The sequence below is a fragment of the Cotesia typhae genome, unplaced genomic scaffold (genome assembly GCF_013202065.1).
Source record: "Cotesia typhae breed Kobodo isofemale line unplaced genomic scaffold, CoteBio_Ctyphae contig_42, whole genome shotgun sequence".
Classification (NCBI taxonomy): domain Eukaryota; kingdom Metazoa; phylum Arthropoda; class Insecta; order Hymenoptera; family Braconidae; genus Cotesia; species Cotesia typhae.
The window spans coordinates 662196-689737 of record NW_027423751.1 but is presented as its reverse complement, the minus strand read 5'-3'; the positions used below and the strand labels follow the sequence as shown (position 1 = coordinate 689737).

General features: G+C 35.2%; 2 long non-coding RNA genes across 2 annotated transcripts; one reads left to right on the top strand and one right to left on the bottom strand.

Moving 5' to 3' along the window:
• Positions 1–23396: 23396 nt before the first annotated feature.
• Positions 23397–24486, bottom strand: LOC141528066 (uncharacterized). The gene is made up of 2 exons (XR_012479288.1): positions 24133–24486; positions 23397–23971 (listed from the first exon to the last, which is right to left on the bottom strand). It is a non-coding gene; the product is annotated as an uncharacterized LOC141528066 (long non-coding RNA).
• Positions 24487–24890: 404 nt separating this feature from the next.
• Positions 24891–25885, top strand: LOC141528049 (uncharacterized). Its single transcript, XR_012479281.1, has 2 exons — positions 24891–25595; positions 25734–25885. It is a non-coding gene; the product is annotated as an uncharacterized LOC141528049 (long non-coding RNA).
• Positions 25886–27542: the final 1657 nt, after the last annotated feature.

The following is a 27542-nucleotide window of genomic DNA, read 5'->3' as shown; positions in this document are numbered from 1 at the left end:
ATGCTCAGGGGGGTTATCCCCGGAGTCCGATTCTCCGAGGGCCCAGCCTGAGCTCCATCCGTTACTGCTGGACCACTCCGCACAACAAGGCGGTTAGTGATCACAGCAGGCCAAAGTCATTTCCCTTAAGAGACGGAGAGAACCAAGTAAAACAGCCTTCTGCATCCTAACTGCCAAGAACTCAGCTTTTGATGAGCAAGCTGGAACTTTGGCAAGTGAGGATACAAAAGACTGCTTCATCCCTCCTAGGACGCCAACAATCAGGACGACAAGCTTGACACGGTAACCTGGGTAAAGTTTGCCAATTTCAAACAGGAGATCCTGATATATTTGTCTTTTGTGCTCTTCTTTGGCTGAGATGTTGTATTCAGCCGGGGCCGAGAACTCAATGACATAAATGTCACGAGTGGCCTTGTCGAAGAGCACAATATCAGGTTTGTTGTGATCTATCCGCCGGGTTGTTGCAAATGGCATGTTCCAATAAATTTTGCAACTGTCATTCTCAACAACCTGGGGAATATCTCCTGGCAAATAAGGCAGCACTGGTGTCACGTCAATACCGTAGCAATGACGAAGATAGTAGTACAGTACTCTCAGGGCAGCATTGTGACGCTGGATATATGCACCTCTCGCCAGCACTGGACATGCCGACAAAAGGTGCATAAGCGTCTCCGGATGTTGTCTACACCTCCTACAGGACGTGTCCGGAAGCTGCACCTGGAGCACCTTGCTACGGTACTCAAGAGTGTTAATGACACCATCTTGGCAGGCAAATATGAACCCTTCAGTCTCGGACATCAGGCCCGCTGACTTTAAGAAGGAAAACGTCAGCTGGATGGACAAGCCATGATCACGCACGTGTTTAAAGAACACGCTGTGCATGGACTTGTCCATCAGTTCGCCAAGGAGTAGTTTTTCCTCGGCGTTCCTGATGACGCTCTTAAATTCCTCCTTTCGGAGTTCCATAAGAGCGTTTATTTCTCCAAGACCAAGGGTTCTTGCCGCATATATTGCTGCCTTATACAAGAATGACCCCTTATGCGCATTTTCATGTTTATGTACAATTTGCATAAGAAAGTCATCCTCGTCTGCAGTGAAATTGACAACTTCGTGAGTTAAACCCAGGACCAAACGGTCGTGAAGCCGCTCCAAACTCTGCAAACCTCTCCCACCGATGGACCGGGAGAGGTATAATCTGGCGACTGATGAATTGGGGTGCATGCTCCGATTCATATTAATGATCTTACGGGTTTTGATGTCGAGATCTCGTAAATCCTTTCGGGTCCATTTCAGGACACCGAAAGAGTATAGTAAGACTGGGACAGCGAGCATGTTAGTAGCTGAGACTTTGTTTTTGCCGGAAAGTTCGGAGGACCAAATTTTCCGGAGTCTCCTAACATACTCGCTCTGGAGAGTTGTTCGGACTTCAGAGACCGCATGCATGCGGTGCTCTTCCATTCCTAGATATCTATACAACTCCCCGGCGTCTAATTGGCTTAAGACGCTCCCATCCACTAATTCGACATCATCACCAGTATCAGAGCACTTACCCCTCGCCAGATGTACGACCGCACACTTGTCCAACCCAAAAGACATTCCGACATCTCGTGTGTACTCTGCTACGATGTTGAGGGCCGCTTGTAGATGATCTTTATCAGCGCTATACAACTTCAGATCATCCATGTAAAGCAGATGGGTAATCGAATAGTTTCGATCACCCGGAGGCCCCACAGAGTACCCATGAGTTTTACGGAGAACAACAGATATAGGCAGCAGTGAAATGCAAAACAGCAGAGGGCTCAAGGAATCGCCTTGGAAGACCCCTCGTTTGTACTCTACAACTCCGGTTACGTGCAATGCGTTTCCACTTCCAATGTGAAATCGCGTTCGCCAGAGCTGCATTGTACGCCGAATACATTCCACTATTTCGGGATTGACTCCCAGGCATTTGAGTAGATATAAAATCAACTCATGTGGAGTTGAGTCAAATGCCTTGCGATAGTCAATCCAAGCCATTGACAGGTTGCGTTGATAGTAGATCGCATCTTGTAAGACGCATCGATCCACTATCAGGTTCTCCTTGCAACCTGACAGGCCTCTTTACTGCCACGTTGTTCATATATCTGTTGCCATACAGGCTCTATCTGCTGCAAGATACGGTTATTTAAAATTTTTGTAAAAATTTTATAAACCGCATTCAAGCAGGTGATAGGCCTGAAATTCTTAGGGTCAGACAAGTCACCTTTTTTAGGTATCAGTACGGTTCGCCCTTCTACAAGCCAGTCCGGAATCGGATCGTCAGCTCTAATGTATGATGTAAATATGCGGGCCAGATGGAGGTGGGTAGAAGTAAACTTCTTCCACCAAAAGACATTAATGCCGTCTGGTCCCGGGGCAGCCCAATTTTTGCTGCCATTTAGAGCTGAACGAACTTCATCCACACTGACTGCAGGGCTCTCTTCATCAGCATTCTGTCGACGGTGTTCCCGACAGAATACTTTGAAGTCGTGCAGAGCTGGAGTGTTGGCGTTCACGTTTGGTTGATCTCCATACAACTCAGTCCAAAAGCTTCCACCCGCTCAGGTGTTGGATAATTCCCGGTAACATCGGTCTTTGGTGTCAGAAACCGTGAAGGGCTGGATCGAAACAACGAGTTGTCGACCAACCGCTTCAGCCTTTTCTCTAATGACTTTTTAGCAGCCACTAGAGCCCGCAATTTATTAAGAGACTCTTCCTTGATGACATGAAGAGTACTCTTGTTCAGTGTGTGATGACGCCACCGAAGTTCAGCAGCAATGCGTCGAATTCGGGGCGTGTATGGTGTTTGAGTTGTGTCGTACTCAATCACACACTGAATGCGGGAGACCTGTTTCCGACATGTCAATTTTCAAGCCAAGTTGTGAGATGCGCTGTTTCAACCTTGCCTCGATCGAGAGACATTGTCTCTCTCTCGGAAAAGCCGAAACTGCTGCACCATACACAACCTGGCTCTCAGTGAGCAGGGTGGAATCCTCCAGGATGTTTGCACGGAGATCTTCGTTTACCGCGTCAAGCTGTTGTTGGGAGTAAGTTATCTTTTTAGATATACTTACTTGCCGTCCTACAAAGGGATTGTTGTTGTCCAAGGAGGAACGGCGTCGCTCTTGGTGTAGTTGCGCCGGAAAGGAAAGTCTATTAGACTGCCTTTATTATTATTATTATTATTATTATTATTATTATTATTATTATTATTATTATTACTTAATAATAAATTATTATTAATAACAGCGTAAAAAAGTAACAATGATTTTTTTATGAAAAAAAATTCTGTATTTTAATTTTTATTGATAAAAAAAATTTATTATTTATATAGAAAAAAAATTAAACCTACATATTTTTAACAAAAAAGCATTATTTATTTATTTTAATAAAAATTAAAGTATTATTTTTCCCGCTGTATGTTCGGCTGAAATCGGATTCTGAGAATTTCACACGAACAGGGAGCTACTGTTGTGTGAGTTATTCCTCTGTTTCGTGTGGCAGGAGGCTTATTCCCCTCGATTCGTTCACCTTTCTCGGACTCCCTCGGCTCCGCTCGGTTTTCCGACTCACAGACAGGATTCACTTACTTGTGTGCCTGGCGCGCGCGACGCTAAAGAGGGGGTAAAAAAATCGCACGATCTGGCTGCACTGATCGGATGTACCACGCACATGTGTGCAAGTGACAAATTCCTGACTGATACCTAGGAGTGTGAGATGACGTTGAACATGGCGAATGCAGTATCGACGAAGGCGAGAGCAAAAGGGCTTGCTCACATCAAGGCGAAGACAGACACAGGTAATATCGTTCTAAATCTTCGCAATACCTTACTTGTTAAAGATCTAAGGACTAATTTAATTTCCGTATCGAAAATCACTCGAAACGACCGAGAGATTTTATTCAGAAAGGACGACGCTATCGTCAGGGACCTGAATGGAGAGGTAAAGTTAGTCGCTGATCGCATAGGAGACCTGTATTACTTACGAAAGCAGACGGAACAAGTCTAGGCAGTGGAAAAGGAGTCGGAAAGCGCCAGTACATCGGATTTAGACCTATGGCACGCAAGGTAAGGACACTTGCATATGGATGCCGTAATTAACCTGTCAAAAGGTCAAGCGTCGGGGATAAAATCTGTAACAGTCTTACCTGCTCAGACTGGCCCCTAATCAATTTATAAATAAACTAACAAATTTAACAAACAACAATAATTATTAGGGCGCCACCAGGATTTTTAATCACAGTTCCTGGAACCGGTCCAGAGCTGAGAGTTCCTATCTTAGGGTAGAGAGAGTGGAGGAAGGTGCTGTTGAATAATAAATATTTAATCAACAAAATTGGCCAATATTTATTAACAATAAAAAAAACTTAACAGTATCTTGACTTATAAAAAATTAACAAAGTTTCACTCACTCGCTCACACTATCCACACTTAACTGTAACGGGCTTGACCGCTCAGATTGGCTCTTTAATTAAATAATAAACGAAACAAAATTGAAATCTAAAATTATTAACAAAAGGGCGCCACCAGGATTTTTAATCACGGTTCCTGGAACCGGTCCAGAGCTGAGAGTTCCTATCTTAGGGTAGAGAGAGTGGAGGAAGGTGCTGTTGAATAATAAATATTTAATCAACAAAAGTGGCCAATATTTATTAACAATAAAAAAAACTTAACAGTATCTTGACTTATAAAAAATTAACAAAGTTTCACTCACTCGCTCACACTATCCACACTTAACTGTAACGGGCTTGACCGCTCAGATTGGCTCTTTAATTAAATAATAAACGAAACAAAATTGAAATCTAAAATTATTAATAAAAGGGCGCCACCAAGATTTTTAATCACGGTTCCTGGAACCGGTCCAGAGCAGAGAGCTTATCTTACAGGGAGAGAGAGTGAGCAAGGTGATCTGAAATAAATAAATTTTTATTTAACAAAATAACCGGTATTTATTTATAACAAAATAAGATAACAAAGTGTACACGCTCACACTCACACACAAAATTTTCTTAATCCCGACAGTACCCTTTTACGGAGCGTCTATACTACGGTTTCTAACTAAATCGCGCTGTCCACCGGACTCTCACGGTCTAAGGTTTTGGATCACTCTATTCGGCAAAACATCAACAAATAGAGTTCGTTACTCTCTACGACTCCTCTGCTCGGCAAAACATCAACAAGCAGAAGATCGTACACTCTCTATCACACATTACCCACACGAATCTTTACACACATATCTCTCACTTCTTCACACACACTGATTTACATTATTTTATGAATAATAATAATTGTTTTTGAATAATAATAAGGAATTACAAAATCTTATTTTAAAATTTACTACGTTAACTCAACAATTCAGTCATCAACTAATAATTAAATTTGCCGAATATTTTTAATTAACAATTCAATTCTCTAAAATCCGAATTTAATCCGACTTATATAAATTTATTCAAAAATTAGTCACGAGTTTAATTCTCAACATTAAAATAAATCAAATTCTTTAGATTTTTTTCGACAATCTTAATAAACGAATCTCGGACTTAATAAGCCATGTTGCTAAATAATTGCTTAGGAATTTTTCACGATGACGAAATAAAATTAACAAGATAAATTTTACCAGAACGTAAATTCAATATAAAATTTCCTCGTGGGATTTCCCGATTAGATAATTAAAAATTATTAAATAATAAACGATTTTCTCAGTTAATTAAAATCGCAAAGTTTGGCCAGGTTTAATAAAACAAATTCTCAATAATTAACATTAAATAAAATATTTGCGCGTTCAAAACAGACGCCAATTTTTATGCTAGCGCGTGGTGACTTTTTGACCTCGGGTATACGTTAACTACTTGTACGATTCAACCGATGTTTCACTAGTCCATGAGAAGACAATGGAATCTTCCCGAAGAATTTATTAGTCGGTTTTCATTAAATAAATAAATTAGTTTTAAATAAACCGATTTTTCTGATGTTCGGAATTATTTTAATTAATAAATTTTACGGCAATTAACACCACAAGGTCCTTGAGGAGTCCTCGGGTATAAACCCCCTTGAGGTACTCTCAACGAAACTAGCGAATAGAAAATTTCAATTAATCAATTATTTAACTATTAAAATTAATTATTGAGAAAAGTTAATTAAGTAAATTGATTAAACGATCCAATTAGTAAATGAAAAAGGAGAAGTAACCGAGTATTGGGTAAACCGCGGTCCACTTCTTTTCCACGGAGTAATTCTTGATACCTTGACGAATAAAACGAAGATCTAACTCACTCGTTGAGGATGAAGTCCTAGTTGTAGTTGACTTCCTTTGTCTCGTCATTACTCCGGGAATCGGTCCTTCTTGATTTCCCGAGGCACTCTCTTTGGCGATCACACTACTTCTCCCTTTTTCACTGCACGGCTCACCTATAATAACCCAAAACTACCCCCTCCTATTCTCTTTTTAGGCCCGAAGATCGAGACGCGCCAGTGCTATGTCGAATAAATATCGATATCCGGCGACTTATCGATTAAGGATAATTTTACTCTATTACATAACAATGTACTTATTCTCGACGGGCCCCTTTCGGCGTCTACCCGTAAAATTATTAACAAATCAAACTAACTCAACTTTTTAATTACACGCACAGAGACCAATCGTATGCAGGGGTCGTTGACTCGGCTCACAGGAGTAACAGCTCAGTGACCAAACGTAGACCTAGATGTTCTGCAGCACTTTCTCATAACCCGCTCCAGCTACAGCAGTAACAGCCCAATGACCAAACGTAGACCTAGATACTCTGCAACTCACACATAACCCACACTTATCTCACACTGACACTACTGATTTTGACTTTATTTAAAAATTTAATATTTATGACAATTAAACTGATTTTGAACTTAAAATTGATCCATTAAAATATTCAATCATTAGAATGTAATAAAACAATACTTTCCAATTAACAACGAAATTTCAATTAACTTTGAACTAACAACCAATTACAAATTCCGATTGCTAATTTAATTTTGGATTAAAATTTTAAAATTGATTAAAATCCCTTACTCATTTATTGCCGTGGTCTTAATAATACGACAATAAATATTTAAAACAAGAGGTCTTAATAATCTTGTATTAATAGATTAAAATATGAAGATAGAGATGTTAATAATCTGCCGACATAAAATTATTCCGGGATTTTTGACAATCAATTTTTCGATAATTAATTTAACCACAATAATAACTTCAATAATAAAATTTAAGATTATTTACCAAAAAGTCGATGACGAAAATTAATTATTTATAACCAAATTTTCCAGTAAAAATTTTGAACAGGAAATAACTCGATTCCTGGACTTAATGTTCACGCAGTTAATTATTAATTTTCAGTAAATTTTAATTTATCTAAATCCACGGACTTAAACCCAAATTAATTAATTTTCACGTAAATAAATATCTCGCAATGTAAATTATTTCAACTAGTATTTCTTAATATAAATTTTCAATAAAATTACATGTACAAGTTTTCATTCACAAAGTCGAAAAAAAGTCGACACACTCAAATTTTGATTCTAAAACATTCGCTAGTTTGGCTATTTTCACTTTGGGTGTTTGGAATTACTGCGACGCAAAGGTATCTATCGACGCTCGACCAAAAATTCCACGAGTAAAAATTGCTTGTCGATTATTTTTCAAGCACAACATTAATCACTTTTTCTTGAATTAATTGTTATAAAATTATAACGATTAAATAAACGAATTTTTCGGATGTTAATTAATTTAATTGATCAATTTTAGTTAGTTAAAAATTCTCCCGAAGAATGTAGAAAGAATTTATCCCTCAAGGTCGGTTGAGTGACTCTCGGGTATAAGTCCCCATAAAAATCACTCAATTCAAACTAGCGAATATCAAAATTCTGATTAATTAACTAATTATCGATTAAACGATCCTATTAATAAAAAATAGGAGAAGCAACCGTGTATTGGTAAACCGCGGTCCACTTCCATCCCACAGAGTAATAATTGATACCTTGACGAACAAAACAATGATCTAACTCACTCGTTGAGGATGAAGTCCTAGTTGTAGTTGACTTCCTTTGTCTCGTCATTACTCCGGGAATCGGTCCTTCTCGATTTCCGTGGCACTATGTCTGGCGGTCACACTACTTCTCCCTTTCCCACTGCACGGATCACCTATATTAACCCAAAACTAACCCCTCCTATTCTCCGTTTAGGCCCGAAGATCGAGACGCGCCAGTGCTATGTCGAATAAATATCGATATCCGGTGACTTATCGATTTAGGGTAATTTTACCCTGTTACAAACCTTCAAAAAAGGACACGACGTCATGCGACGTGTGTCATCGTGGAAAATTAACGACAAAGCCGTTTTATCTGAGGGCCAAGGAAAGCCAGCAAATTCTTGAAATTAGGCATACTGACCTATGTCAACCTTTAGGGACGAAGTCTGAAGGAGGAAACCGGTACTTCGTGACCTCTGTAGACGACTACAGTGGCTGGTGTGAGCTGTACGTGTTGAAGACCGAGGACGGAGTATTCGAGGCACTCAATACGTATAAAAATTACGCAAAGAAGCAAACAGGGCTTAAGATTAAGGCATTGTAGTCTGACAATGGTCGAGATTACTGCAACAAACAGTTCGACGAGTACCTGAGGCACGAGGGGATTAAGGGGTAACTAACAGCGCCTTACACGCTGCAATAAAATGGAGTCGCAGAGGGCATGAATCGTACGATTGTAACGAACGAATTAATTAAAGTCACGAAAAACTCCTCAAACACGTAAACCAAGTACCTATTTCATATTGTTACAACTGACACCATATTGTTACAATTTGGCAATATGACATCATATTGTTACAGTTTCATAACCGGAACAAACCTTGAAAAGTGATTGGATCTAATTTTTAGATCGCATCATCATATGGGACAAATCATATAAAAGACCGAATTTTCGATCAACTAATCAGTCCAAGTTTACTCTCAGTAGTGCCCAGTTTCAAGTTTTGTTCTGTTGGCCCAGTACTTGTACTACGATTCCTCGCTGTTAGAGAAGACCCTTCTGGTTTACCTGGTACACCCTGATCCGGTCAAAAAGTTACCATAAACCTGAAGACATCCAATTTATTGAGGCCTAACTCTCAACCCAGATATTGAACTATCTGCAAGTTTTGAGAGTCTCACCACAATAAAGTAATAATTTCAAACGGCATCTCGGAATAACTCAGAGATTAGTAAGTAAGAACATTTATATATTTACTCATAATATAGGAATTAAGTAATCAACAAAACTACCACTGTAAAAAAATTGAAAATTTTCAAAAATCGGAAAGTTATTGGTTTTACCCCGTTTTTCGAAAATCGAGTTTTCATCAGATCTCGACTTTTTGAGGTCCTAGAAAGCTTCCCTGACTATTCCCGCGAGGATGTCACTATGTCTCTCTCTCTCTCTCTCTCTCTCTCTCTCTCTCTCTCTCTCTCTCTCTCTCTCTCTCTCTCCATTTCTCAAATTAGTTCAGACCTTAAAAATTTAACTAAAACTAGAAAAGCTGATATGGATTCTGTCCATAAAAGACTATGTACCCTTGAGAAGTCAGCTCCTGTTCCATCTACCTCTTCACAGACGTCAAGTAATACCACGGAATTAGTTATTTCAGGTATTCCTGATGCAGTGGCGAAGGATTTAACACCAGATGACATTACAGCTGCGGTTTTTAAGAATCTAGAGTTACCAAATCTACTTAATAGTGTCTTAAGTTCCCGTAAAGTTGAAATCAAAAATAAGCAGCTACGAAATCAAAATAAGCCTTTATTACACTCTTATATTGTCTCTATGATGTCGACTCCAGTGCGAAATTTCATTATTGATAAGAAACGAAAAACAGGTAATCGCTTAGTTAAAGAGGTTTTTCCTACTCGAGTCGATATGGCTTTTCAGGGATCTGTTTATGTTAACGAATTTTTGTCTCCTGAAACGCATAGATTGCTACTAAAAACTAAGGAACAAGCCAAAGTCAAGAGGTTTAAGTTTGTTTGGGCTAGATATGGGCAAGTCTTTGCAAAAAAGAATGAAGATTCGGTAAGACTTATGATAAATTGTGAAGCTGATCTCACCAAACTAGATTAACAGTCAACTGATTCAACTAATAGCTCAACTAAAAATATATCTTTATCACTAAATGTACTTAGTCTAAATATAAATAGCCTTGTTGGCCATACTGCTCAATTCTTAAATTTGATTAATGATACTCAACCAGACATTATTATCCTTGTTGAAACGTGGTTAAAACCCTTTCATGATAACAGTATTTTTCACTGAATGGATACAATATTGTTCGAAGAGATCGAACCCTAAAACATGCAGATACTGGCTGTTACATCCAGGGAGGTGGAGTGGCCTGTCTTGTCCGTGAGTCCTTAATAGTCAAGGTTTTACAAATTTCAACTTCTGATTATTTAAATCAACCAGAATATTTAATAGCCGATGTCACCTTATCCTCTGGATCTCATCTCTTATTATCCTGCATTTACAGAAGACCGAAAGGGCTATTTCTCAACGAATTCTTTGACATTTTTTCAAGATTCGCTCCAAATTTCAACAATATAATCATAGCTGGTGATTTAAATTGTAATTTGTTGGATGATAGTTACACTGCAAGGCACCTGAAAGATTTTATTCTTGAATCGTCACTGTTCTGCGTACCTTACGGAGCTACTTTTCATAAAAATAACTATGATTCTTGGTTAGATGTCATCCTGCTTGACAGTGATAGTAAATTAGTTTCTTTTGCTAAATCCGATTCTCCGTTCATTGATGGCCATGACTATTTATTTTGTAAATATAAATTAAATTGTTCAAAACCAGCATCAAAGAAAATTACCTTTAGAAACCTAAAGAATTGTGATCATCAAGCTCTTTCAAGAACTTTGATGAACACTTTAAAAATTGATAATGCTGTTCTAGAGAATACGGATCCAAATGAGTTGCTGATTTTCTTCAAAGCTGGTGTTCTATCTTCTCTGGATTTGTTTGCACCCGAAATCACTAAGAAGATAGTCCGTCATAGTAATCCCTGGTTTACAAAAGAATTAAAAGTGAAGTGCAAAGAACGTGATAAAATTTATAAAAAAGCCAGGAGAACTCAGGACCTAAATCTGCTTGCTCTTTTTAGAATTAAGAGAAAAAACTTAAAAGCTGAGTTGAATCATGCTCGTCAAGAATACTTAAAAACTATTCTTTCAAATCTTTCATATGGTTCATCTATTTGGAGTAAGCTTAAACATCTTGGACTAATTAAGTCTAACCCTTCTTCACCGCTAAACTTTTTTGATGCTCTTGAATTGAATGAGTATTATGCAAACATAGTAAGAAAGCATCCACCTTGCAGTAAAAATTTTGTTGATTTACTGCCGATGGACTATTCAAGACAAGTCAAATGTTTATTCAAGTGGACCACGATTGACATTGTAGATGTTACTAAGGCACTGCATATTACTCTTTCAAAGTCTAAAGGAAAAGTCCTGATGGATTGGATTTAAGATGGTTACGGATCACCTTCCACAAATTTCACTGTTTCTTACTGCATTATTTAATAGATCTCTTGATACTGGAATATTCCCTGACATTTGGAAAGTTATTTTTATTATACCTTTGAATAAAACTTCACCGCCTAGATCTCCATCAGATACCCGACCTGTTGCAAATCTATCCCATCTGGCCAAAGTGTTTGAAAGAATCATTGCTAATCAAGTGATAACCTATCTGGAGGATAATGAGTTACTCGACCCTTTTCAATCTGGATTTAGGAAACATCACAGCACACAATCAGCATTACTGAGGCTCACTGATGATATTAGGCAGGCGATGGACAAGAATAAACTTACCATAATAGTCTTATTTGATTTGAGTAAGGCTTTTGACTATGTTGACCCCAATATCATACTGATTGCGTTATTTGAGCTTGGTTTTTCAATGGAAACAATTATCTGGTTTTTCTCCTACTTATCAAATCGCTCTCAGTCAATACTGAATAATCTTGGGACTCCAATTCAGCTCCTTAGAACTTCATCTGGTGTTCCTCAAGGTTCTGTGCTTGGTCCAATCCTGTTTTTAATTGTCATGAATTCTGTTGTCAGATGGCTAGTGTATTGTAACCATGGTCTGTTTGCTGATGACAAATATATTTATCTACACTTCTTTATGTATCAACTACAAGAGGCAGTCAGACAGGTCAACATTGATGCACAATCAGTTGCGGATTGGGCAAGGAAGCATGGCTTGGAGATAAACTTGTCCAAGACCAAAGCAATGATCTTGGGTTCAAATAGCAAGCTGAAACAACTGAGTAATTTTGATCTGCCACCTATTATTATAGATGGTGTCATAATTCCATATGTTGATACTACCAAGTGCTTGGGATTACACATCAGTAGGAACCTAAGTTGGAATCATCATGTCAAGCTAGTGGTTAGCAAAATTAATTCAGCCTTGCATTCTCTCAAGGTTCGGAAGAACATTTTCTCAACTGACATCAGGAAATTGTTAGTATCATCAACCATCTTACCACTTGTTGATTATTGTTCCATCGTATTAGTAGACTCAACATCTGAAAATGACTTGAAACTTCAACGTGCAATAAATTGCTCAATTAGATTCATTTTTAATCTTAGAAAAGATGAGCATATAACACCTTATCAACGAGAATTGGGATGGCTCACTGTGAAATATCGTAGAATGTACTTCATGAGTTGTTACTTCTTTAAGCTACTTCAAGTTGGTAAACCCAAGTACCTGCGAGATTCTTTTGTTGAGGAGACCGAAGTCAGACGTTCAGATAGGTTAGCAGTCAAAGAACACTCTCTTTACGCGTTTCCGCATTTTGCTACGACCTTCATGGAGCGGTCATTCCAAGTGAGTGTAATACGATTGTGGGAAGAACTACCTGAAGAGATTGTCAACTCATCTAGTCTTGAAGTGTTCAAAAATAAAATTTTTAACCATTTGTTGAATTTGGATTATTAATTATGTTATTATAAAGTGATAAGTTCTCTGAAAATTACTGTTAGATTCGAAGTGTTAAATTCTCCAACTTTGTACTTTTATCAGCTGTTATTAATTCAATAATTTATTGAGTTTGTTAGTTGAATCAGATAAAATTAATATAAATTTTTATACTAGATTTTTATTCTAGTTTATGTACTTATATAATTTTGCTATTATCATTGTATTTGTAAATCATATTGTATTTAAAATTGCCATTTGGCTTGTGCCTTGGCATGAATAAATCATCAATCAAATCAAATCTCTCTCTCTCTCTCTCTCTGTGTCTGTGTGTGTATGTATATATATATATATATATATATATATATATATATATATATATATATATATATATATATATATATATATATATATATGTGTGTGTGTGTGTGTGTGTGTGTGTGTGTGTGTGTGTGTGTGTGTGTGTGTGTGTGTGTGTGTGTGTGTCGGAGAGCTCAAAAACATCATTAGTGCAGTTTTAATCACTTGATATAAAATTAGCGGGAAGTTGCACGGATGGTCTTCAGCGTCTACTGTTTTTCTCATTTTCTTTTCTAATATATTGGGTTAAAAAGAGAATCATTATTAATTATTTTTCAAACTAAACCTGGTTGTATTAAAATTATAGAAGGTCAAGTGCACTTTAGATTAGACAAACTTCTCTCGAGAAGTGATTACCGCCCGCTGCTTACTTTCACAACTCAAGTCTCCGAGTCAATATCCATCGCCACGCTTCTAACTCACTATTGCATTCGTATAGTAAAAGGGACAGCAATAAAGTATCTGTATCTTTACCGCACGAGACATTCAGGTACACGGTAATAAAAGAAGGTAAACGCTTCTTTTGTTATCTTTAAAACAACAATTACATAATAAAGATGAACTGTCGATCGTGACACGATCGTCGACATGGCTAGGCATCTACTGATTAAAGCAGGATTTCCGACGATGTACTGGGGAGCAGTTATTATGACGGCCAACTACCTAAGGAACCGTTGTCCAAGTAGAAGCCACGGAGGATCTACACCATTTAAGCTATGGTTCGGTAGAAAACCAGGATTAAAGCATCTGCGAATATTTAGCGCAAAAGTATTTGTGCTTCGAAAGGAAACAAGACGTCAAAAGCTCGATGAAAGATCAACCAAAGGAAGATTGGTCAGCTTGTAACAAAATTTTACTATTTTATAAACGACTCGACGGTGGATACGTCTAGTAAAATAGAAATTTTGTTCAGGTCGCCCAAAATAAAATAAACAGAAACAAATAGGAAGCTTAGGAGATGCTCTCAATCTCCTAAGCAACACCGCAGCAGCCACCCAGGCTGGGTTAGTGCACGTTTGGATGCCAGTTATTTTTTTCTCAAACAGGGAAAAATAACGAACCCTTCATTTCCAGAGCCGATCTGCAGGTATCCAAAGAAAAATAAATAATATAGAGGTGTTAGGAAAGAACAGGAGAAACAGTAATTTTGTATATCACGCAAAATTAACAACAATATAAACAAATATTTATTCAAAACAAGTTACTTAGGCTAAGTCAGGAGCCGAATTCCTTAGCCGGATGGACTGTATAATAAAAACAATAATAATAATGTCAGGTATAATTGTTAATAATTGGTCTAAATTTTCAATAGACTATTTGAATATTTTGCTGCGACGTTACTTGATAAATAGAAATTTTATCTAAATAATAATTTTGGACTGTGAAATAGAAATTTTATCTAAATATTTTAACTGAGATATACCTGAATTCTTCAGTCGGATTATCTCAAAATACACTTATAAATTTTGAATCAATACTGGCTGATTCGAAGACCCAAACGCGTGGCTTTCGGGACATGTACTTCACTACAAGCCCCCTTACTAACGACGAGATTGACTCGACAATTAATAAAAACTTTCAATACCAAATTATTTGAGCCAGGAGACAACGCGACGTGCAGATAATAATTTACCTTAAATTGTGTTGAGTTTAGTAGCTAGGGGTTTTTCGCAGAGACCAGGGTTCGATTTCGACGAAACCTTTGCACCAGTGGCAAGACTGGAATCAATCAAGCTACTAGCGGCATTATTGACGAAGATGAATGCCAAGATTTATCAAATGAACGTAGAAACGGCGTACTTACATGCCAAGGTCGACGAAGAATTATATATGGAAGTTCCAGGTGGCTTAAAGGAAGCACTAGTGGAAATCACGCGTAGCGAAAGAAGAGACTCCCAAGTCCAAATGAAAGCATCAAAAATGCTGGAGGAGCTCACCAAGGGTGAACGAGTCTGCAAGCTATGAAACTCAATATATGGACTAAAACAGTCTGGCAAGAAATGGTACGACAATTTGAGTGGAATTCTGAAAAACCTAGGCCTAAAACCGATGGTATCAGACCCATGTTCGCATACAAGACGACAAACGACTTATTGCTCGTAGCAGTTTACGTCGATGACTTGTTGATCACGTCGAATAATCCTGAGTAGATTGAAGGACTGTAAAAGGGAATAGCAAATGAAATCCGAATAAAAGACTTGAGTGAAGCCAAATATTGCTTGGGCATAGAATTCAAGCAAGAAAACGGTGAAATAAATCTGTGCCATCTGTCGAAGAATTATTGAATACATTTGGGATGAAGAATTGTACTCCACATCAGGCACTAGCGAGTCCAATATCGATGTTGAAAGCCTCAACCAATTCGAACAAGTCGACGAAAAATCCAAAGTACAGACAGCTAGTAGGATCTCTGATGTATTTAGCAGTAGCGACGAGACCGGATATCGCGCACACAATAAGTGTATTGAGCCAATTCTCAACGAACGCCCTACAGAAGAGCACTGGGGGGCCGCAAAACGGGTACTAAGATACTTGAAGGGACTTGGACTCACGTACAGAAATACACCTGAGAAAATCGTCGGATACAACGATGCTGACTGGGGAAATGATAAATTAGATTCAAAATCGTACACAGAGTACGTATTTATATTTGGAGGAGTCGCAGTCAGCTGGAAGTCCAGAAAACAGTGAACCGTGGCCCTTTCGACGACAGAGGCCGAATACAAAGCGCTTACAGAAGCGACGAAAGAATTAATGTACCTTCGGGGACTTATCGGCGAAATAGGCATTGGAAAATATTCAGAAGGCCTAATCTATTGCGATAACCAGGGTGCAATACACACGTCGACGGCGACGGGATTCTTAGATCACACCAAGCATGTTCGAATCCAATTTAACTTCGTCAAGGAAGCTGTTAAAAATCAAGAGATACAGCTAGCATACATATCCATTGATGAGATGACCGCCGACATCTTGATGAAAGCATTGTCACAAGACACGCCAAACTCACAAAAGCCATGGGAATGAGTGAGACAGATTGAGCGTGTATGTGTTCATATTAAGGGAGAGTATTGGAGATAAAGTAATACCATAACATTCGCAAGTACACTACACACACACACGCCGACACGTCGATCTACTGCGCATGCAGTCACGCCGAATTCTTATATACTTGAGTTATTATCGAACAGCACGTTGTCGAATAAAGTCGCAGGGGGTAGGGGTCGGTGTAGGGCCCTGTGGTACAGGTGTGTCACAATGGATTGTTCACCAGATAATGTCACGCTGTCAATCAGGATTATAAAATCCTAATTTAGAAATTATATTGATAATAGCAGCACTAATGCGTAATTTTTATGTCTGTTATATTGACTTTTTCGGTTGATTGATCCACCAGCCCATTTTTTTTATACTAATCATTACTTAATCAGTTGATAGTATTGTATGGATAACAATGGGTGTAAGGATTATTGAAACATAACAACCATAATTCTATTTTTTATTTTTATTTATTAGATTTCGTCATGCTGTCATTCATGCTTATAAAATCATAATTTTAGAAAACAAATTTCAAAAGTTTTCATAATATCATTTTCAAACGCAAAAAAAAAACAATTTATAGGTTATTTTAAGCTCTTCGAGCTCAGAAGTTTAATAAAACACTATTCATAAAATTTTCAAACCGCAATTACTTTTGGATGGATAAACCGATTTTTACGCGGTTCGCAATATTAGACACAGTTTTTTGAATTCAATGATTTACTACTGAATATAAATTGATTAGATCTAAAATTTTGGAGAAATTAAAAAAAATTTACTTATTCCGAATGTTTTCAACAACGATAACTCACGAACCAATCAACCGATTTCCACGTTCTTGGCGCTGATCGACGTGGTTTTTTGAGCTCCAAAAATTATCTCCTGAAATCGAAAACATTTTTTCCCATATTTTTTGTTCACGATATTTCACGAACGAATAAACCGATTTTGATCGTGTTGACAGCGATCGATGCAGTTTTTTATGCTTAAGGACAGGTTAGTTTTTGAAATCGATCGGTAGAAGCGTTTAAAAGTTATTCCAAAAAAAACTGTTTTTCAAATCTTTTACATTTGATATTCCTCAAAATCTTCTGGTCCAAATTACCTCAAATAGTGTGAAATACTTAAGGTCAAATAAATTCTTTCGATTGTCGTCAATTTTGTCCAAATCGGTCAAGCCGTTCAATAGTTATGAGAGGCTTACATATAACAATACAACAATCTAAATATATTTACTTTTTTATTATGTTCATTATTTCAAGATTTAATTAAGTATACATTCCTAAGTTTGCTACAAGTAGCTGTAGCTGCTACAGTTCTATAAGAATATTATGCGAAATCACCACGGTCATAAATTCCAACTTCTAAATTTTGTAAAAAAAATTTTTTTCTATTTTGATTGTAAAAACTAGTTTCTATCATTGATTAACTCATCTAAGGAAACTAGGATGTCGTACATAAGCGTACATTTTAACGTTTGTTCAAAGTATGATATACGCTACCAGCGCGAAAAATTTCATGAATCACTCATGCTATCAACAATAAAGAAGAATTACTAATTACTACAAGGCTAAATACAATCGTCAGTAAATCACTTGATACATTATAACAAATGATTCTAGTGATAAGAACTATATTAAAAAGTATGTAATGATAGCGCCCATGAGATTATAATATAATAATCATCGGTTAAATTTACCAAGCATTTAGTATGCTTAAATTAAAGATTGTGCTTGATGATAGAAAAAACATACTTCTGGTCTAGGAAATGTTCCTTTGACACTTACAAAAAATGCACTAAAAACAAACTGAAAACATTGTTCATCTATATAAACATGTATATAATGCTTTATTAGAATGCTAAATTATTTAAAACAATTCTGAACCTCAGAGATGAAAAAAGTACACGACATATTATGGTGGTACTGAATCATCAGATTTTTATATTTATTCGGTTTGAGAGCATTGAAAATTCAAGTTTGCCTTGAGACCTCGAAAAATTATCAATGGGTTCTCACAGTATAGTTTCAAAAATTTTCCATTTGAATCTGATTCAATGTCGTAAGTTATGAAACTAGTAACATTTTGTGAATTCACATTATCCCAAAAAAATTATAAAACTGTCACGGGGCTCCTACATTACCCGTTGAAGGTCCTCACCCTAGCCGTGGTTAGTTATCGACGGATCACAGAGCGCTGTGGTCTAGGATGCTCGCGCAGTAGAAATAAAATTACATAAGTTCCGGGGCCTAGAAGATAAGTGTTCCGCGGGTGGGGATAGTCCCACACGAGGGACGAGTGAAGTTGCCGAACGGAAAAGCGACATTGTGAAGCCGGAGCACGAGCAACCAACACGAAATTTTGGAAATGCCAGGTAAATATTAATATTCCTCTGAGATTCCTGTGGAACCTTCAGAGCGATTATTTTTAACTTGTAAAATTGATAATTACTGCTAGGCATTTAGCCAGCCTAATTATCCAATGAAACCATTCGAACTATCCTAAATTTCCAGATAAAACATTGCTAAATATCCCGAGCTGCGACGCAGTGAACCCGAGTACCGAGAACACCGTTATTTTGGCTGACAAGGTTACCTCTATTAGAAGTCAACGAGAACAACAAAGAGAGCCAAACTGAAGAGAAGAAATCGTCAAAAGTTCTCAGGTACAAAATAAAGTTTAACCTCGGGAAATTGTTGCGTCGTCCCCGGAAACTTTAGGCACAGGCCAGGTTCCGTCTTCCAATCACCCTACTTGATTAATTAATTAATTATTCGAATTTAATTAAAATATCTGAATTATAAGTCGAGGTTAAAATTAATTAAAGTAAAATTTGAACAAATAGAGAATTCAATAAGTTGAAAAATCCAAATTTAAAAATAAAAGAAATAAAATTATTAAAAAAAAATTGGTCAAATAAATTTAGATTAAAATTTACAAATCAGAAATTTTGTTATCGACTATTTTGAGTTAAGTGCGTTATTTATAAACGATATTCTGTCGATTAAATTATTACAAATTAAAATAAAACTAAAGGAAATTAAAATTAGAAATTTGTCCGAGTTAGATCAAAATTGACCAATAAAATCAACAAGTAAAAATGAATTAAAATTTAAATTAAAATTAACAACTGAAATTTACTTTTAAAAAATTATCAAAAATAATAAATTAAAATTATCATAGATACAAATTCTTTAAATTAGAATATTAAAATTGTTAAATAGTAAATTAATTTATAAAACAAAATTACAAGAGAAAATTTATCAATAAAAGAAAATTTGTTCAATAAACTTCGATAAATAAATTTGTCAAATTCCAGTACGATGATTTCAAAATTAATCAACATAGAAAATTTAGCCTTGGAAAATTTTGCCAAGTTGAAGATTAAGTCTTAAATCTTGACTGGAATTCAAAATAGACATAAGCCGATTATTCAGGCAATTTGAATTCGAGTACGTTTTAATTAATCTAAAATTTTGGTTGAATAAACGCTACTGTGATATTAATAATTAAGAAACCAAAATTTAAATAAAATTATTTATCGAAGTCAAGTTAGGGACCGGGAAATTTGATTCCCAGGAAGTTATGTTATAAAAAGTATCTTGGATTTTAAAATGATTGTAAATTAGAGTCAAGTGTGTATTGGATAAATTGTTTTATCGAGAATCGTGTGTGTGTGTGTGTGTGTGTGTGTGTGTGTGTGTGTGTGTGTGTGTGTGTGTGTGTGTGTGTGTGTGTTTTGGAAAATGATTTACATTATATACTCCTCGTTCACGGGCTGTCGAGGAGGTTAGGATTAGCAGGTTGTCGACTAGTGTCATGGTATCCTCCTCTGTCCTAGTCGACTTCAGGTTCCTTAGTCCCGTAGTATAGACGCTCCATATGAGGGTATCGCAGGAATAGGCACTATGATAAAAATTACGATATAGACGCTCCATAAGAGGGTATCGTAGGAATAAGCAACTTTTGTAAGTATGCGTGTGTGTGTGAGCATTAAATTGAGATTAAATTACTGTCAGTTTGTCAAAAATAAATTGATAATTAACATCAATTTTAGTTGTTTTTATTTATGTTAAATATTATAATTTCTCTCGACCCTGTGATATCTCTCTTGCTTGGACCGGTTCTGGAAACCGTGATAAAAATTCCAGTGGCGTCCTTAATTATAAATTCTAAATAAAGGGGTGTGACCAAGGGACGGCTCAAACCCGTTACAAAACCATTCAAGAGGATTTTTTCACATTCCTTGTTTGAATATCACCGAGCTAGCTAATCCTCGGGTACAATAAAGTAAATTCAGATGCTCAAAAAACCTTTTCAGAAAGTCAGGACTTATCTAAAAATCCAGTGGCGGTACATAGTTTGAATTTACAAGCGTCTATCAATAAATATATTTAGGTAAAATAATATGGCGTAAAAGAAGTTCATAGTCTATACTCCAATTTGTAAGACATATCATGTACAAAAAAACCTTGCTACCAGTGAATTGCAAAAGAAATTAATTTAGTACAACAATACTGTGAATACACTATTCCCATTTAACACAATCTAAATTTTTTATTCAATTTCATCACAAGTTATTGAATAACGGCATTAATTTTTGGCCGACTAGTTAAATATTGTCCACGAGCAGAGAAGTTTTTTATTTCAGATCCGTAAACTTCATTAATAGTTTCCGACACAATTTTAGTCCAATCGTTTCCAGCCTCTTGTTGAATATTAAGAAAAACATCTTGAGCCATGTAAAAACCATCTTCTGGTGGTAATTCAATATAAAATTGTCATTTAAATATTAATAGTCTTGTATATTTTACGTTTTACAATTAACAAAACAAACGTTTACCTTGTCCACTGCATTTTTTAAATAATCCTGTATTATTAAGTAAAAATATATATTATTCCACATTTTCGCCACCTACTTCCACCCACCCCGACCAAACTTCCTTATGCACGCCAAGAGACCAAGGAGTATTTGCCATCCCAACGGGAAGTTGATCGAAGTTGCGAATGATAGAAAAAACCGTGGACACACGTACGAACATTAGCATTTTATATAATATATTATATATTGAAACGGGATGTCGTTTGCTCGTTGGTCGCCCCTTTTACTTATTAAGGGTGCCACTGGATTTTTGGGCTCAGTATCCAGAACTGGACCAGAACATGGAGTTATAGGTCAGGGTCGTGAGAGATTGCTGGAAGAAACCAAAATTTAAACGCAGAAATTCGTTTTACGAAATTATATATTTACCCATTCCTTTTTACAATTGAGATAAAGGCCAATAAAACAATATATAAAAATTCATAGAACAATTTCATTCACTCACAACTCTCATTCGGTCATATTTCGCGCTGTCTAGCTGACCCTCACGTCGCTGTAGTGCCCGCTGTCCACTAGACCCTCACGCTACTCTATCGACTTTGCGCTGTCCAACGGACCCTCACGCTATTCTAACTTAGTTCACGCTATCCCACGGACCCTCACGTCACTGTGCTGGATCCTCACGTTACTACACACGCTTTCCACACAGCGCACGCTGTCCCACGGACCCTCACGTTACTCTAAGAGATCTACCCCGAAGCCTGAGGAGTATACCATGAAACCGAGGTAGACTCTTTACGCACACACAACCACACTATTTATAATTTTTCATAATAACAACGATACGATAAATTATTTTCCATTAATAAAATAATTCCATTCTTATTTCTTAAATACCGTTTCTTATTTCCTACTTATAATTTTCCTAATTACTTTAAAGAATTTATTAAATAAATTTTAATCCATTTATTTTTAGCCCATGTTAATTTAATCTGATGTTTGAGTAATCTTAATTATTGTATAAATTATTTTAATTTAATTCAAACTATTTTATTTAATCAATTTTAAAACTGTAAAATTTTACTCAATTTTATTTCCCTTGTAAATGTGAAATTTCGACAAAAGTTATTTTGTTGTAAGCCGAGAGATTTTATTTTATTTTAAAATTGAACTAATACTTTAGTCTCGATCTTGAGTGTCCTCTACTCAGAGTTTGAACGCGGGACAAAATGGCCGAATGTCTTTCTCGGCCGTGCGTCTTTGTCGCAAAACTTTTGATGATTTCTTTTCAAACGAAATTTACAAATATTTTATTCTTTACTTTTAACTAATTAATTTAAACAAGCATTTTAACAATTATGATCTGATTCTAACTTTTACTGTTGTTTTATTTTATGCAATTCAATTTTATTCCAAATTATTTATTGAGCTATTTCCTGATTTTAATTTAATTTTTTTTTTTTTGTTTTATTTAAACTCTCATAAACTACTAAGGTCATGAGCGACTTACTAGGGGGGAACTTTTGAGATTGGAACTCGTTTTAACTTTTTTGGGCTCAGCAGAATAATACACTTAAATATTGAAAATATTCATTGGTGTACGCCAGACTCGAACCCGGTCCAATGCATTTTGGAAAGCAAGGGCCGGATCCGATAAGCTACTGCGTGCCTAATTTAATTTTATTCCTGATGATTTTACTGAAACTTTTTAGTGAGATATTTTAATGAATAAATTTTAGTGTTCAATAAATTTTGTCTTAAATAATTTTAATTTCGGTTTACTCAATGTCAATTTTTCCTAGCTTAAGCCAAATCTTCAATTATACGATTACTAACCCGATGAAAAAAGATTTTATACAATTGTATAAAATTGTATATAAATTGGATATAAAAAATGGCCCGATCCAATCGTATACAATCGTACACGATTGTAATACATAATCATATACAATTGTATATAATCCTATCTGATTGTATATAATCATTTTAGGATTCAGCGAACTTAAAATTTTTTTAATTTAATTACAAAAAAACTACAAAAAGAGTATTTATTTTTAATTGACATGTATTTATTTTTATCAAGAATAAAAATTTCTCATGAGATACATATTAATAAAATTTATAACATTAATAACAAGTTATTTAGCTTAACTTCAAAATAATATTAATTTTCTTTTAGTATTATCTTATCATTATTAAATATTATACATTAGTACTTAGTCTAATGACTACAAAGCAATATTTAGTTTCAATTAAATTTAAAGAATTAACTATGCTTTAATCAGCCTCACTTATTGAAATGATTGTCTCTTATATTATATTATTGCAATTACTAATTAATATTCCCAAATATTTTTCACTCTTCCAATAAAAATAGACGCTACTATTTACTGCAGGGGGGTTATCATTGTCAAGGACAACCTCATAGTCCTCAACAACACAATATGACTTATCATTAGTACACTGAATGGGATAGAACATTTTAGAAAACTGCCGTTTTATTTTGTAGCTGTTTATAAATGTACACTTTATTAAACGACAATATTTTACTGCTTGATAAAGTTTTTTTTATTATTTTTCAAAATACACTTATGTACGATGTTAACATACCTCACAATACTACGCCATTTCGGATATGTAAATGAAGCCCATTTACCAACGCGCATGCGCAATAAAATATCACGTGATTCTCGATTATATGTGTTGTGTTTTTATTTTTTTTAATTGCTAAGCCCTGGTTAAAAATATTGATTGAAAAGGATTGAAAATGATGAAATTAGAATACTTTTGAATAATTTCAATTCTTTTTCATGTATATATAGATATACAGTTCACATAGGGTGACTGATTCCCAATACTTTTCAATCAATATTTTTAATCAGGGAGATCACAGACTCATGTTTATTTAATATTAATATAAAACTATTTATAAATAAACTATACATTTTTATTTATTTGAGAAAATTATTTAAAAAATGTCATCTGACAATGAATTACAAAACGATCCACCCGATGAAAAAAGATTTTATATAACTGGATACAGTTATACAGGGTGTCTCAGAAGTCGTGAGCCACCGGACAGGGTGTGGTAGAAAATTGGATTCTGAATAGAAAAGTCCTTTACCATTTTTCGATCAGACCCATAGAAAAATTACTACAAATTTATGAAAATAGACCAATGAGGAGCGCGGTTTAGCGGCAGAACGGTAGGCGCAAGAGCGAGCGAGTGGAAGCGCGACAGGCAATGAGTGCGCGCTCATCCCATAGACAGCCCCATAAAATAAAAAATGTGCGATTTTTTGATAATTAAAACTCAAATTTTCGGTGTCACCGAAAAATGAAAAAAAAAAAGCCAACAGTCATATTCAATGATACCCCTGTAATTAAAAAAAAAAAAGAAAAGTTATAAAAGTACCCCATACACTCTGAGATACAGCCCCATAAAGCCAAAAATTTGCGATTATTTAATGATGAAATTCAAATGATCAGTGTGCACTTGAAGTTAAAAAAAAAGCAATAAAAATAATCAGTGACACTACTGTAGACCAAAAAAATTGAAAAAAATAAAAACTACCCCATAGACAGGGAGATACAGCCCCGTAAAGCCGAAAATTCGCGATTATTTAATAATGAAATTCAAATGATCAGAGTGCACTTGAAGTGAAAAAAAAAAAAGCAATAAAAATAATCAGTGACACTACAGTAGGTGAAGAAAATTTTTAAAAATAAAAAACTACCCCATAGACAGGGAGATACAGTCCCATAAAGCCAAAAATTGTGCGATATTTCAATAATTAAAATAGAAATTTTCGACGACTACTCAAAATTTCAAATAAAAATCTAGGACTAATAGTTAACTATACCCATAACAATCAGAAAAAAATTAAAAATTACAAAAACCACCCCATAGACACTAAGATACAGCCTAATAAAGCCGAGTATTTCGGGATTATTTAACATAAAAATTAAAATATTCACAGTGCATTCGAAATAGAAAAAAAATACCAATCAAAATTATCAGTGGTACTTTTGACCATCAGACAAATTTAAAAAATTGTAAAAACACCCCATAGATACCGAAATATGACTTGTAACGGAGTACACGGGACCTTCCTTATCCGGAAAAGGTCTTCGATCCGAGTTATAATTATCGACCAATTCTCCAGGGCGCTGTGCTCCGAAGTACTCGCGCCAATAGTCTTAAGTTAGTAAGTAAGTCCCCGAGAGGGTAGCGCCGGCACTGAGAGAGAGAGAGAGTGGGGAAGAGAGAGAGCCAAGAAGAAACAAACCAACAAATTTTGGTAAGTTTTATTGTATTCGAACGATCGAAGAATCTACATCGCAAACATCTCACTCAGGTAATTATTTCTATTCTATTATTTCTTGTGGAACGAGGCGATAAATTTTAGTTAAATTTAATGCTTGCTAGGCCCAATGCCGGCTCGCTTAAGTTTAATTAATCTAAGAAATATTCTAATACCAATTTCGTGTTCCAGAATAAAATATTCTCTGATAATTAAGTTACGAAGTGGCGATTCACGACCGTGCTGCCAATAAGATCTCATCAAGGAAAGACGAGAAACCCGGGAGTAAAAGCGTCGAGGGATTTTTGAAAATAAAACCCAAGGAAAACTCCAGGTACAATAAATACGTCTAAATAGATTCTTGGTGAAGCGGCATCTGCTAGGCCTTAAGTCGGCTGAAGGTTATCGCCATTTCGCGTTCGAATACAATCATTAGTCTTTAAATAAAAATTTAATCCATTAATCTTGCCAAAATTTAAGCAATTGGTTTAGTCAAAATTTAAGTACTAGTAAATTTAACTGAACATCAAAAATAATTAACGAAATGTTTAAGAACAAAATTTGGTAACTAGTCAGAATAAAAGTCCGAATAAAGTTAACAATAAATTTAAGAACAAGTCAGAAATGAAATAACTAAATATTTAATTAATAATACCAGGAATTATTTCGGGTTATTAATTAAACACGTAGGCAGAGTCGGGATTAATCTTACTAGGAATTATTTCAGTTTGTTAATTCATGATTTTGGTGTCACGTGAAAATTTGAACTCTGGTAATTGAGTTTGAGTAAAATCAGTTAATTTTGTGTCAATTAAAATCATTAAAATAATTTCAGTAAAATATTTTAGTAAAATCATCAGAAGTTAAAATTAATTAAAATCAATATAAATAATTTGGAACGAATTTTGATTGTGTGAAATAAAATAGAAGTAAAATTAGAATCGTAAAAAATCGTTAGAATAATTGTTAAAATCATTTAGATAAAAGTAGAAAATAAATCAGTTGTAAATTTCACTTGAAGAAAAATTCAACAAAAGTTGGGAGAGGGTCCGCCATCTTGTTTCGAGCTAAAACGTCGAGTAAAGGACGTACAAGGTCGAGACTAAAAATCTCAAGGCGTTGTAAGGTGGAATATAATCCCCAAAATTATAATAAAATAAATTTCAAGTTTCAAACAACATAAAGAAAGTAAAGGAAGTAATTTAGCAAAAATAAAATAAACTCAGTTATTCAGAGACAAGTAAAATAATTTAGTTAAAATTGAGTGAAATAAAACCAATTGCCAATTTCTTAATTCAGAGATTAAAACTAAATAAATTAATTAATTAACTCTGACAAATAATTTGGACAAAACGAAAACATATTAAATAAGATAATTTATAAAATTCGGTAAAATTAAATTCAAATGAAATCAAATCAATTATAATTAAAATAATTAAGTGGAATTTTATTACAAAAGTTCCGACGAAATAAAATTAACAAAAGTAAAAAAATGTAAAATAAATTTGTAAGAATACTAGGACGTAGCGAATATTTTGTTGGCAGATTATTAAGACCTCTGTCATCAAATTTTAATCTATTAATACGAGATACGAAGACCTCTTAGTATTAAATATTTACTGTTGTATTATTAGGACCACGGCAGTAAATTAGTTAAGAATTTTAAAAAGGAAATTAATCGCTATAGGAATTTGGATTTAGAAAATTAGTTAATCAGATTTAATTTGGAAAATAAAAGTAAATAATAGTCTTAGAAAATAATAAAGTATGGAAATTTTAATTAGTGTGTTTGAATGATAATCATTATATTGTGGGTGCGTGTGGAAAATGATGAAACTATGAAACTATAGCAAATTATGGAAAATGGAAATTATGGAAAATTATGGAAAATTGAAAAATGGAGGAAAATAATTAGAAACCGCGGTATGGTCGCTCCATAAGAGGGTACCGTCGGGAATAAGTAACTATGATAGAAACCGCGGTATGATCGCTCCATAAGAG